This window comes from Mus caroli, unplaced genomic scaffold (assembly GCF_978045245.1).
Source record: "Mus caroli unplaced genomic scaffold, Mus_caroli_1 scaffold_2, whole genome shotgun sequence".
Classification (NCBI taxonomy): Eukaryota; Metazoa; Chordata; class Mammalia; order Rodentia; family Muridae; genus Mus; species Mus caroli.
In genome coordinates, this window is record NW_028227257.1 from 29,666,053 (window position 1) to 29,677,879 (window position 11,827).

Below are 11,827 nucleotides of genomic sequence, written 5' to 3' on the forward strand. Positions count from 1 at the left end.
TTCATTTATTTATTATATATACAGCATTCTAACTGCATATATGCCTGGAGGACAGAAGAGGGCACCACATCCCATTTCAGATGGTTGTGATCCACCACATGGTTGCTGGGAATTGAACTCAGGACCTCTAGCAGAGCAGCCAGTGCTCTTAACTTCTAAGCCACCTCTTATATATTTTTTCAACAAAAGTATTTCTATGCAATATTTTTATATTTTACATGACTTTCTGCATGACTTTGAGCTGAGAATGTCCACACATATCTCTGTTTTTTTCATTTTGATCATGATCAGAAGTGGACTTGATAATTCAGCATGCTTAGGAATCTTTGGAAATGATCCTATCTCCTATTCTCTCCTAGCTTGCTACAAATAAGAAATGTTTCTCAGCTCTTCTGTATTAGCACAAGTGATGGCTATTCTTCATGGTAACTTAAATATATCTGGAATTAACTAAAGCCCATGCAGGTGGGCACACCTGTAAGGGGTTTATTTTAATAAAATTGTATCAATCTGGTTATTCTGAGGTGGGAAGATCCACCTTTAATTTGGTCTACTCCTGATAGTGGTCTAAATACAAACCATGGAAGAAAGAAGCTCTTGTTCTTTTTCAGTTTACCCAAGCTCGCTCTCTTTAATAAGCTCATTCCTTGAATGGCATTAGAGCAAAGTTCTGAGAATTCCTGCTTATATAGCTGAGACATCCAGCCTTGAGGAATGAACAGCTACTTGGGGCTTGGTTAAGTGAGGGAATGCAACATGGGCAATTTTTAGAGGTCAGGTATGAATGACTCTGAATTGCAAATCTCTGCAGAACTGGAACTAGTCTGTTTCTGGGATGGAAGCTAGGGCAGGTAAGAACTGTGCTGTGTGTCTTTAGCACCATGACTCATCAAGGAAGGTCCTCAATCATGACCTCACAATATACCCATCAGCCTGAAGGGATAGAGAGCTCTTCTAGCCTCCAAGTGGTAGGTTTGCTCCACCATTCATGTAGGAGCATGTGGAACTCTGTAAAACCATTGCCACGATCTGTGAGGAGTGTCTATGCGAGCTCCATTTAGCTCAGAAGACTTGACAAAGTGAGCTACGGTCTGCTTTCTAGAGATATGGAGGAGTAGGGAGGGAACAAGAGGCCAGATACAGTATCCAGCTGCTACCCAAGTAGTCTTTGCAACTCCCTGAGTCAGGACACTGTCCTCTGAATGAGTTTGTTCTACAAACGGAGCTTCCTACAGCATGGGGAGCAGTGCCTGTGGCTAAAGACATATTCCTCATTTGCAACCACTGTGCAATGTGCTTTGAACATAGCTGTGCAAGGCAGTTTGACAAACTCAGGTGAAAATTTTCTGGCATCTTCAAGAGGTACTGCACATACATTCAATGATAAAGTTTAGGATCCAATTGGAGATAATCTTGTTGCTCACAGTCTGGATGATCTCTGGTTAGACTTGGTGTGACTAATACAACAATCAGTTTAGGTGAATCTGCAAGTAGATGCAGAAAACCCGGAAAACTCAGTCAGTAACCCCAATGCTGTAAAGAGTTCAAGTTGTAGAAAAATAAACTACTGTAATAATTTTCTGTACAGTGCATCCTTTATTCCACAGTTTATATTCAAACCAGGCCTGTGTTCAGAAAACTTAGGACACTTCATTCTTAAGGCCAGAAATGAAGAGACACCTGTAACCTCCCTCAGCCTGAAACCTGTTTGCTCATGGGTGGAGCTTGCTGCTCAATCGTTCTGCCATGCCCACAGCTCGAACCTGCCGCTTTGCTGTTCCGAAGCCATTACGCGTTCACCTGCAACCTTACTCCTAGAATATTTGGCGGGAATCGGGCCCCTCCCTCTCCTTCATAACAGAGTGTGGGAATAGAAAAATTGAATCTTGAGCAGAGCCTTGTCTTGGTTCAGTCTTTTTCTCGCCGCCTAGCCCTCTTCTCTTCCAGGTTTCCAAAATGCCTTTCCAGGCTAGAACCCAAACATGTGATCCGCTGGCCGGACACAACAGACACCAAAGAATAAACAGACACAGAGAGGGGGCTTTTACTGAGAGCTACCCATCTATAAATAAGAATGAAACTAACCTGACATGTCTACTAGATCTTCTTCCCCTGCCCTTGAAGAGCATCCTTGGGAGGGTTCTAAGCTCCTATTTTTACTTTCACAGTTAATGTGGTACAATGAATAGGAATGACCACTATAGACTCATATGATTTAATGCTTAGTCCATAAGGAGTGGCATTACTATGAGATGTGGCCTTGTTGGAAGAATCATGTCATTGTGGTGTCAGGCTTTGCAATCTTTTATGCTTAAAATAAGCCTAGTCTTGTAGTCTCCTCCTGCTTGTGGATTAAGTCGTAGAACTCTCAGTCCTTTGTCCAGAACCCTATCTACCTACATGTTGCTATGCTTTTTGAAGTCATGATAATAGACTAAACCTCTGAAGTAGTAAGCCATCCCCAATTATATGTTTTCCTTTGTAAGAGTCCCTTGGTTATTGTGTCTCTTCACAGTAATAAAATCCTAACTAAGAGAGTAGTAGAAGGATCCACTTTCTTTTTTTTTTGTGTGTGTGTTTATTGTTAAAACTTTTTTTTTTCGTATTTTCCTCAATTACATTTCCAATGCTATCCCATACCCCCCCTTCCCTACCCACCCATTCCCATTCTTTTGGCCCTGGCATTCCCCTGTATTGGGGCATATAAAGTTTGCAAGTCCAATGGGCCTCTCTTTCCAGTGATCGCCGACTAGGCCATCTTTCGATACATATGCAGCTAGAGACAAGAGCTCTGGGGTACTGGTTAGTTCATCACGTTGTTCCCCCTATAGGGTTGCAGATCCCTTTAACTCCTTGGGTACTTTCTCTAGCTTCTCCATTGGGAGCCCTGTGATGCATCCAATAGCTGACTGTGATCATCCACTCCTGTGTTTGCTAGGCCCCGGCATAGTCTCACAAGAGACAGCTATATCTGGGTCCTTTCAGCAAAATCTTGCTAGTGTATGCAATGGTGTCAGCATTTGGAAGCTGATTATGGGATGGATCCCTGGATATGGCAGTCTCTAGATGGTCCATCCTTTCATCACAGCTCCAAACATTGTCTCTGTAACTCCTTCCATGGGTGTTTTGTTCCCAATTCTAAGAAGGGGCATAGTGTCCACACTTTGGTCTTCATCTTCTTGAGTTTCATGCGTTTAGCAAATTGTATCTTATATCTTGGGTATCCTAAGTTTTGGGCTAATATCCACTTATCAGTGAATACATATTGTGTGAGTTCCTTTGTGATTGTGTTACCTCACTCAAGATGATGCCCTCCAGGTCCATCCATTTGGCTAGGAATTTCATAAATTCATTCTTTTTAATAGCTGAGTAGGATCCACTTTCATTTTAGCTGCTTTACTGATGGGTACCTGGAAACCTATATCCTCTCCCTATTCACTAGTGATACAGAAGACAGGGTTTGTATGAATCCGCCAATCCTCGATATTTGACTCAGGAATACCTGTGACCTTACTGAATTCCCCTTGACTTTTTTGTCTTTCTAATTTTAGGCTGTCTGCTCAATCACCATCCAGTAAAATTTCTGAAAAGTAGATATTCAAACTCATACTCTAAAGCAATCAGTAACCTTATAATGACTTTTGGTTATGGAGAACTTTGGCTGTCTTGTGGGATAAACTTCCAATATTTCCTTGAAATTTTCCCATAACCCTGTTCTCCCAATTTATAATGTTAATCACTGTTACATTTCTCACACTAGCTAAGAGGCAAGCATGATAACACCCAAGCTAAATTCTGCTTCCTAGAGACGGATGTCTTTAAGTCGGGCAGATTGAATTAGAAAAGGATTAGTATACTTTACCATTTGGTACCTTAGCTTAAGTACCTATAAGTCAGAAAATATAGGATGCAGAAAGAACAAAACATATAATATGCCGGGCAGTGGTGGCACATGTCTTTAATCCCAGCACTTGGGAGGCAGAGGCAGGTGAATTTCTGAGTTTGAGGCCAGCCTGGTTTACAGAGTGAGTTCCAGGAGAGCCAGGGCTACACAGAGAAACCCTGTCTCGAAAAACCAACCAACCAACCAACCAAACAAACAACCAACCAACCAAACAAACAAACAACAAACAAACAAAAACCATATAATATACTGGAGATAAAAATAATACTAGAATGTTCTTTTTCTGTAGAATATTTATGTCACAACAGTTAGAAAATGAAAACAAAAACATTAGTTTTCACTGATTCTCCATCATATCACATGAACACTTACTCAACTATGTCCATAGAAAATTTACTCATACTAGCCAGAAACTAGAAATAACCTAGATGTCCCTCAACTGAAGAACAGGATGTAGAAAATGTAGCATATTTACACAATGGAGTTTTTACTCACATTAATTTTTAATGACATTAAAAAATTTGAAGTCAAAAGCATGGAACTAGGAAAAAAATTATCCTGAGTGAGATCACCCAGACACAACAAGACAAACATGATTTTTACTCGCTTTTGAGTGAATATTAGCTGTTAACTAAAAAGTAATCATTCTAAAATCAATACACTCAAAGAAGCTAAGGGCAAGAGTGTCTATAAGGAGTCGGGGTAGTGTTGCATGAATTTCCCAGATATGCAGAAATAGAGTAGATTTTGAAGTAAGACTGGGGGAAGGTGGGAATGGGAACACTTAAGGGAAGGAGGGACAGACGGCAAGAGTACAGGGAAAGATAAATGGAATTAGTGGTCATTTGAGGGTCAATGTGGAAAGCTAGTGCAGTAGACATTTCATCGAGCATAAGGTGACTCTACTGAGGAGTCCAGCAATGGAGGGTATGGAATCTGAATCAGCCATCTTCTGTAACCAGGCAAGCTTTCCTATGGTGAAAATGGGACACTAACCCAGCCACAAAATCTTTAATCTACAATCTGAAATTCCAGAAAGATTTTCTGTAATGTGGTGGCACAGAGCTTGTTGAAGTAGACAACAAATAGGTTTTGCCTAGTGCTACTGTAACTTATGCTGTGTTAGGTTCATATCCCGGGGAAGCCTGCTTTTTTCTGAAAAGGAATAGAAAAGCATTGGATCTTTGAGAGAGTGGAGGGTAGGAATGGGAGGAGTGGAGAGAGAGTATGTTGTGTAGGAATATATTTTATAAAAGAAGAATGTTTTTTTTTTTTTTAAGGAAGAGGGTTAACAGTGTGTATACACTTGTTCCATGGTGTGTATGTAGCAGGACAACTTACAGGTGTCTATTTGTGATGGTTATTATATGCTTAGTCCAGGGAGTGGCACTATTTGGAGTGTGGCTCTGTTGGAGTAGGTGTGGCCTTGTTAGAGTAGATGTGTCACTGTGGGTGTGGGCTTTAAGACCCTCATTCTAGTTGCCTGGAAGCCAATATTCCAATGAAGCTTTCTGATGAAGATGTAGAACTCTCAGTTCCTCATATACTATGCCTGCCTAGATTCTGCAATGTTCCTGCCTTGATGATAATGGACTGAAACTTGGAACCTGTAAACTAGCCCTAATTAAATGTTGTCCTTATAAGAGTTGCCAGAAGCTCAGAATACCCAAGATACAACTTGCAGAACACATGAAACTCAAGAAGAAGGAAGACCAAAGTATGGATACTTTGATCTTTATTAGAAGGGTGAACAAAATACCCATGAAAGGAGTTACCGAACAAAGGTCCAGGAGACTGAAGGAATTACCATCCAGAGACTGCCCCACCTGGGGATCCATCTCATAATCAACCACCAAACCCAGACACTATTGCAGATGCCAACAAGAGCTTGCTGACAGGAGCCTGATATAGCTGTCTCCTGAGAGGCTCTGCCAGTACCTGGATAATACAGAAGTGAATGCTCACAGCTATCCATTGGGTGGAGCACAGGGTCCCTAATGAAGGAACTAGAGAAAGTACCCATGGAGCTGAAGGGGTTTGCAGGCCCCTAGGAGGGACAACAATATGAACTAATCAGTACCCGCAGAGCTCCCTGGGACTAAACCACCAATCAAAGAAAACACGCTGAGAGACTCATGGCTCTAGCTGCATATATAGCAGAGGATGGCCTAGTTGGTCATCAATGGGAGGAGAGACCCTTGGTCCTATGAAGGTTCTATGCCACAGTATGCCAAGAAGCAGGACTGGGTAAGTTGGGGAGCAGAGGGAGGGCGAGGGGATAGGGGCTTTTCAGAGGGGAAACTAGGAAAGGGGATAACATTTGAAATGTAAATAAAGAAAACATCTAATAAAAAACATTAAAAAATAAAGAGTTGCCTTGGTCATAGTTTCTGTTTATAGCAGTAAAACCCTAACTAAGACACTACTATATACTTCCTTTATGTGATTTTTTTCATTTTTCTTTTAAATTTAATTTTATTTTTAATTCACTTTTTACACTCCATATTACATCCCCTGCCCCCCCCCCATCCACCTGACTGCTCCACATCCCATACGTCCTTCCCTATGTGATCTTTAGAGCATAACTTTAATCCCAAAATTTGGGAAACAGAAGGATTTCTGAATTCAAGGCCGCTTGATATTTAGACATATTTTTTTTTAAGACAACATGGGCTATCCAGAAAAGCCTTGTCTTGAAAACAAAACAAAATGAAACAAAACAAAAGAACAAAACAAAGCAAAAATAAATAAATAATAAATAAATAAATGCAAGGAAGCATAAGGTGGGGAAACTGGCTTAGCAGTGAAATTCAATTTGTTCTACTGTATCTTAGTTTATTTAGGGGTAGTCTGTAATGGTGCTGAAGGCATGTCAGCATGACAAGGAAACAATCTGATCAGTTTCAACCACAAAAAAGTAAACACAAATGGCCGTGAATGTGGTAAGGCTATAGACACTGAAATCCCATCTCCAGTGAAATCCCATCCCCCACTAAGACTCCTCCTAGTAGACCTTCTGTAAGCATTTCTAAGAAAGCAACCAATATGACGCATGCATTTAAATATATCATTACATCTGGGAGATTTTTTTTTTTTTTAGTCAACTACATTCTGACCCACCATACTATAACTTATGATCAATGGTTTCAGTCTAACCTCAAAGATCCCCATATTTTGTAATAGCAGCAATAGTGTTCAAATGGCCAAAGTCTCTACTGACATTAAAAACAGTCTGTTGTCTGTGATACCTTATAAAATCAAGAAACAAATTAAATTGCACAGGATATATTCCTATAAATGTAACTTCTATTCTTCTGTAATAATAGTCTCAGAGGCTTACTGCCTTAGTCTGGTAATCTAGGCTTAGTCCTGGAAACTTCTACCCTGTGTACAGTCTAATCTAGGCCTATAATGATTTCAACCTCTGAGACTTTCCTAATAAAATCGCCCCTCCTTTCCTCTTTCTTACCTCTTGATGACTGCTTCAACTTGGCTCTTCAGATTCAAACTCCTCTCCAAGCTGAGTGATTCAATCTGGTTTCTCTTATCTTCTCCTGAATTACTCTGGATATAGGATCAACTTAAAACAAATCAGTATCCTTCCTCTACATAAAGAATAAATAGGCTGAGAAAGAAACAAAGAAACAACATACCTCACAGTAGTCACCAATAATATAAAATATCTTGGTGTAACTCTAGCTAAGCAGCTGAAAATCTGTATGATAAGGACTTCAAGTCTTTCAACAAAGAAATCAAAAAAGACCTCAGAAAATGAAAAGATCTCCCATGCTCATGGATTGATGGGATTAACATAGTAAAAATAGCCATCCTACCAAAAGTAATCTATAGATTCAATTCAATCCCCATCAAAATTCCAACACAATTCTTCATAGACATGGAAAGAGCAATTCTCAACTTCATATTGAAAAACAAAAAACCGGGATAGCCAAATCAATTCTCAACAATAAAAGAACTTCTGGGGGAATCACCGTCTGTGACCTCAAGCTGTACTACAGGGCAATAGTAATAAAAACTGCATGGTCAATCAATGGAAGAGAATTGAAGACCCAGAAAAAAAACCCCACACACTTATGGACACTTGATCTTTGACAAAGAAGCCAAAAACACACAGTGGAAAGAAGAAAGCATCTTCAACAAATGGTGTTGGTCTAACTGGCATTCTGCATTCAGAATAATGCAAATTGATCCATCCATATTTATCTCCTTACTCCAAGTCCAAGTGGATCAAGGACCTCAACATAAAATCAGATACATAGAATCTAATAGAAGAGAAAGTGGGAAATAGCCTCAAATTCATTGGCACAGTAGAAAATTTCCTGAACAGAACAAATGGCTAAGGATCTAAGGTCAACAATTGACAAATGTGACCTTATGAAACTAAAAAGTTTCTGTAAGGCAAAGGACACTGTTAATTAGGAGAAAATGAGAACTTACAGATTCAAGAAAGATTAGTTGGATTAGTGAAGACTAATCCAACATCTGATAGAGGACTAATACACAAAATATACAAATAACTCAAGAAGTTAACCTCCAAAAAACCCAAATAACCCAGTTAAAATATGGGGTACAGAGCTAAACAGGGAATTCACAACAGAGTTATCTCAAATGTCCAAGAAGCACTGAAAGAAACATTCAAAGTCTTTAGTCATCAGGGAAATGCAAATCAAAACGACCATGAGATTGCACCTTACACCAATCAGAATGGCTAAGATCAAAAACTCAAGTGAAGAAACATGCTGGTGAGGATGTGGAGAAAGAGAAACACCCAACCATTGCTGGTGGGATTGCAAACAGGTACAACCACCCTGGATATTGATCTGGTGGTTCCTCAGAAAATTGGAAATAGTTCTACCTAAAGAACAATTTATACTACTTCCAGTAATATACTCAAAAGTTGCTCTAGCTTACCACAAGGACATGTGCTCCACTACATTTATAGCAGCCTTGTTTGCAATAGGCAGAAGCTGAAAACAACCCAGATGTCCCTCAACTGAAGAATGGATACAGAAAATGTGGTTCATTTACACAATAGAATACTATTCAGTTATTAAAAGTGAAGACATCATAAATTTTACAGCCAAATGGCTGTAACTAGAAAATATCATCCTGAGTGAGGTAACATAGACCCAAAATGACATCATATGTACTCAATGATAAGTGGATATTAGCTGAAAAGTTCAGAATACCTGTGATGCAAGTCACAGACTGTATGAAGCTTAACAAGAATGAAGGCACAAGTGTAGATATTTCAAACCCATTTAGAAGCTGGAATAAAATAATCATGGGAGGCAGAGAGAGGGAGGGGTCTGGGTAGGAGAGGGAAGGGGCAAGGAGGGAGGGAAAAAGGTGGACAGGATCATGTAAGGGGGAGACAGGAGAGATGCCCAAAGGTCCAGGAGAATGAATTGAAATATAATGCAGTGGGAGGTAGGGTGTGTGTGTGTGGGAAACCTCTAGAAAGTCCCAGAGATCTGGGGTGTGAAAGGCTACCAGGATTCAAGGGGATGTCATTAGCATAAATGCCCTACAGTGGGGAGATGGAACCTGAAGAGACTACCTCCAGTAGATAGACATTGTCCCGAGTTGAGGGATGGGGCCACCCACCCATCTTCATAAGTTTTAACCTAGAATTGTTTCTGTCTAAAGAAAATGAACAGAGATTGGAGAAAAGGCCACCCAGTGACCAGGCCACCTTTGATCCACCCCATGCCTGCAGACCAAACCCAGAACCTATAACTGATGCCATATTGTGCTTGCAGACAGGAGCCTGGCATGGCTGTCCTCTGAGAGTCTCTACAAGAAACTGACTTGAGTCAAATGCAGATACTTACAGATCACCATTGGAATGAGGTTGGGGAACCATGTGGAAGAGTTAGGGAAAGGACTGAAGGAGCTGAGGGGGATTGCAACCCCACAGGAAGAATGACAGTGTCAACTAGCCTGGACTCCTCAGAACTCCTAGAGACTGAGCCAAAAACCAAAGAGAGCAGGGCTGCTCAGGGGCCCAGGGCACATGTGTAGCAAAGGACTGTTTTGTCTGGCCTCAGTGTGAGAGGATGTGCTTAATCCTGTGGAAACTTGATGCCCCAGGGAAGAGAGGTGTTGGTGGGGGTGAGTTTGGGGTGGGTGGTTGTGAAGGCACACTCTCTGAGGGGGTGGGGGAAGGAGGATGGGGTCAAGAATTCAGGGAAAGGGGACAAATAAGGGAAGAACTTTTGGAATGTAAATAAATAAAATAATTTAATAAAAAGGAAAAGGAAAGAAAAGAAAAGAAAAGAAAAGAAAAAATAGTGAATACAATTTTGATTGGTTTCCTTAATTTAAGACAGGTTTTCATCTAGTACCCCAGCTGTCTTGATTCACTAAGTACACTATAATGAGTAACACACATTGACTCTTTAAGTAGTAGTATATATTTAATCCTGTGTCTTTGGAGCATCATTCCTAGCATGATAGTCTACTACAGAAGAGGGGGCTTCCAAGTGAATTGATATTGGTCTGGTTAGAAGTAAAGGAGAATGTTCTTAGCAGGGTGAGTTCTTCTTGGCAGTCTTGGCTGGTCAATCTTGGGATCATTCCTACTATAGAAGGCGAGTTTCAACACGTGAGGTAAACTGAGAATGGGCATAGAGACAGCAATTAATCACTCAGTCAACATTTCTCTGAGGGAAAAACATATTAATTCTCTGGTGCCAACAAAATGCTCTCTGGGGCCAGCTAAAACGGATTGATCACCATGGAACTGGAGTCACACATGGATGTGTGTCCTGTGGATACTGGGCCTCAAATCTGGGACCTCTAAAAGAGCAGCCAGTACTCTTAACCACCGAGACCCTTCTCCAGCCCCTTGACATCCTATTTGAATGTGCTGATAGCAACTATTTTTTTTAAATCTTCCTTGAACCACTTAGAAAGAAGAATAATGACTTCTAGTACAAATTAACACACATATTCTAATAAAGTTGGAAAATGAGAACCTCTTTTCTTGGCTGTAGCTCTTCCTTCCTGCTTGCTCCTTTTCATTAAAACACTCTTCATAAGACAAAACAAGAGAACAAGGTCTCTGCTGAGATTTTTTTTAAAAGACTTCTTTTGTCAATACAATTAATATAAATCTCTTTACCTTAGTCTCAGGTAGACTCTTTAGACAAGGGCATAAAGCACCCATCTTCTTCACCAAAAACAGTCTCTAGGCCAGATACTGAAGTTCTTCTTCACTGAAACGTCTTGGGCCAGGTCTGCACAGTTCAAGTCACTCTCAGCAGCAGAGTCTTCCAAATACCTCCTAGGACAGCCCAGGAAGCCTCATAGAAACATCCCTCTGCTTGCAGCTACTCTGTGTCCCCCCAGCACACTCCCACCCAGCTACATAACAGAGGTAAGCACGATTTCTGAATTCTTTTACATTGTTAAAATAAATAAATAAAATGTACCTGCTGTCTCCTAAGTATCAAGGAGCTGGGGTTACGGGCTGATGATTCATAGGATAATCAAAAGGGATCCTGGAATAAATAACCAAATTCATACATAATAATAATAATAATAATAATAATAATAATAATAATAATAAACCTGGGCTTTTGATCTGCATATGATGAGCTAGCAGGAAGTGATTGCAGTATTTTTTAAATGTTTTTGTTTTGTTTTGTTTTTCTGTAATGAGAGCTGAGCTATCTGGATATCTCTGGAAAGGAAACACAGCTCTTCAAGAATTTTTTTCTAACATTCTAATGTCTGAGGTTAGAAAGCCCAAGAATTGCTTAGAGAGGCGACACAGCTCTGTTAAAACGTTTTCCTAGCAGTTATCCAGAGAAGGCTATGTGAAGAGTGAACACAACAGATTTTTTTTCCCTTTCTGATTTTGATAACCCAAGAGTTACTTTTAGAATTTTTCTAACAATA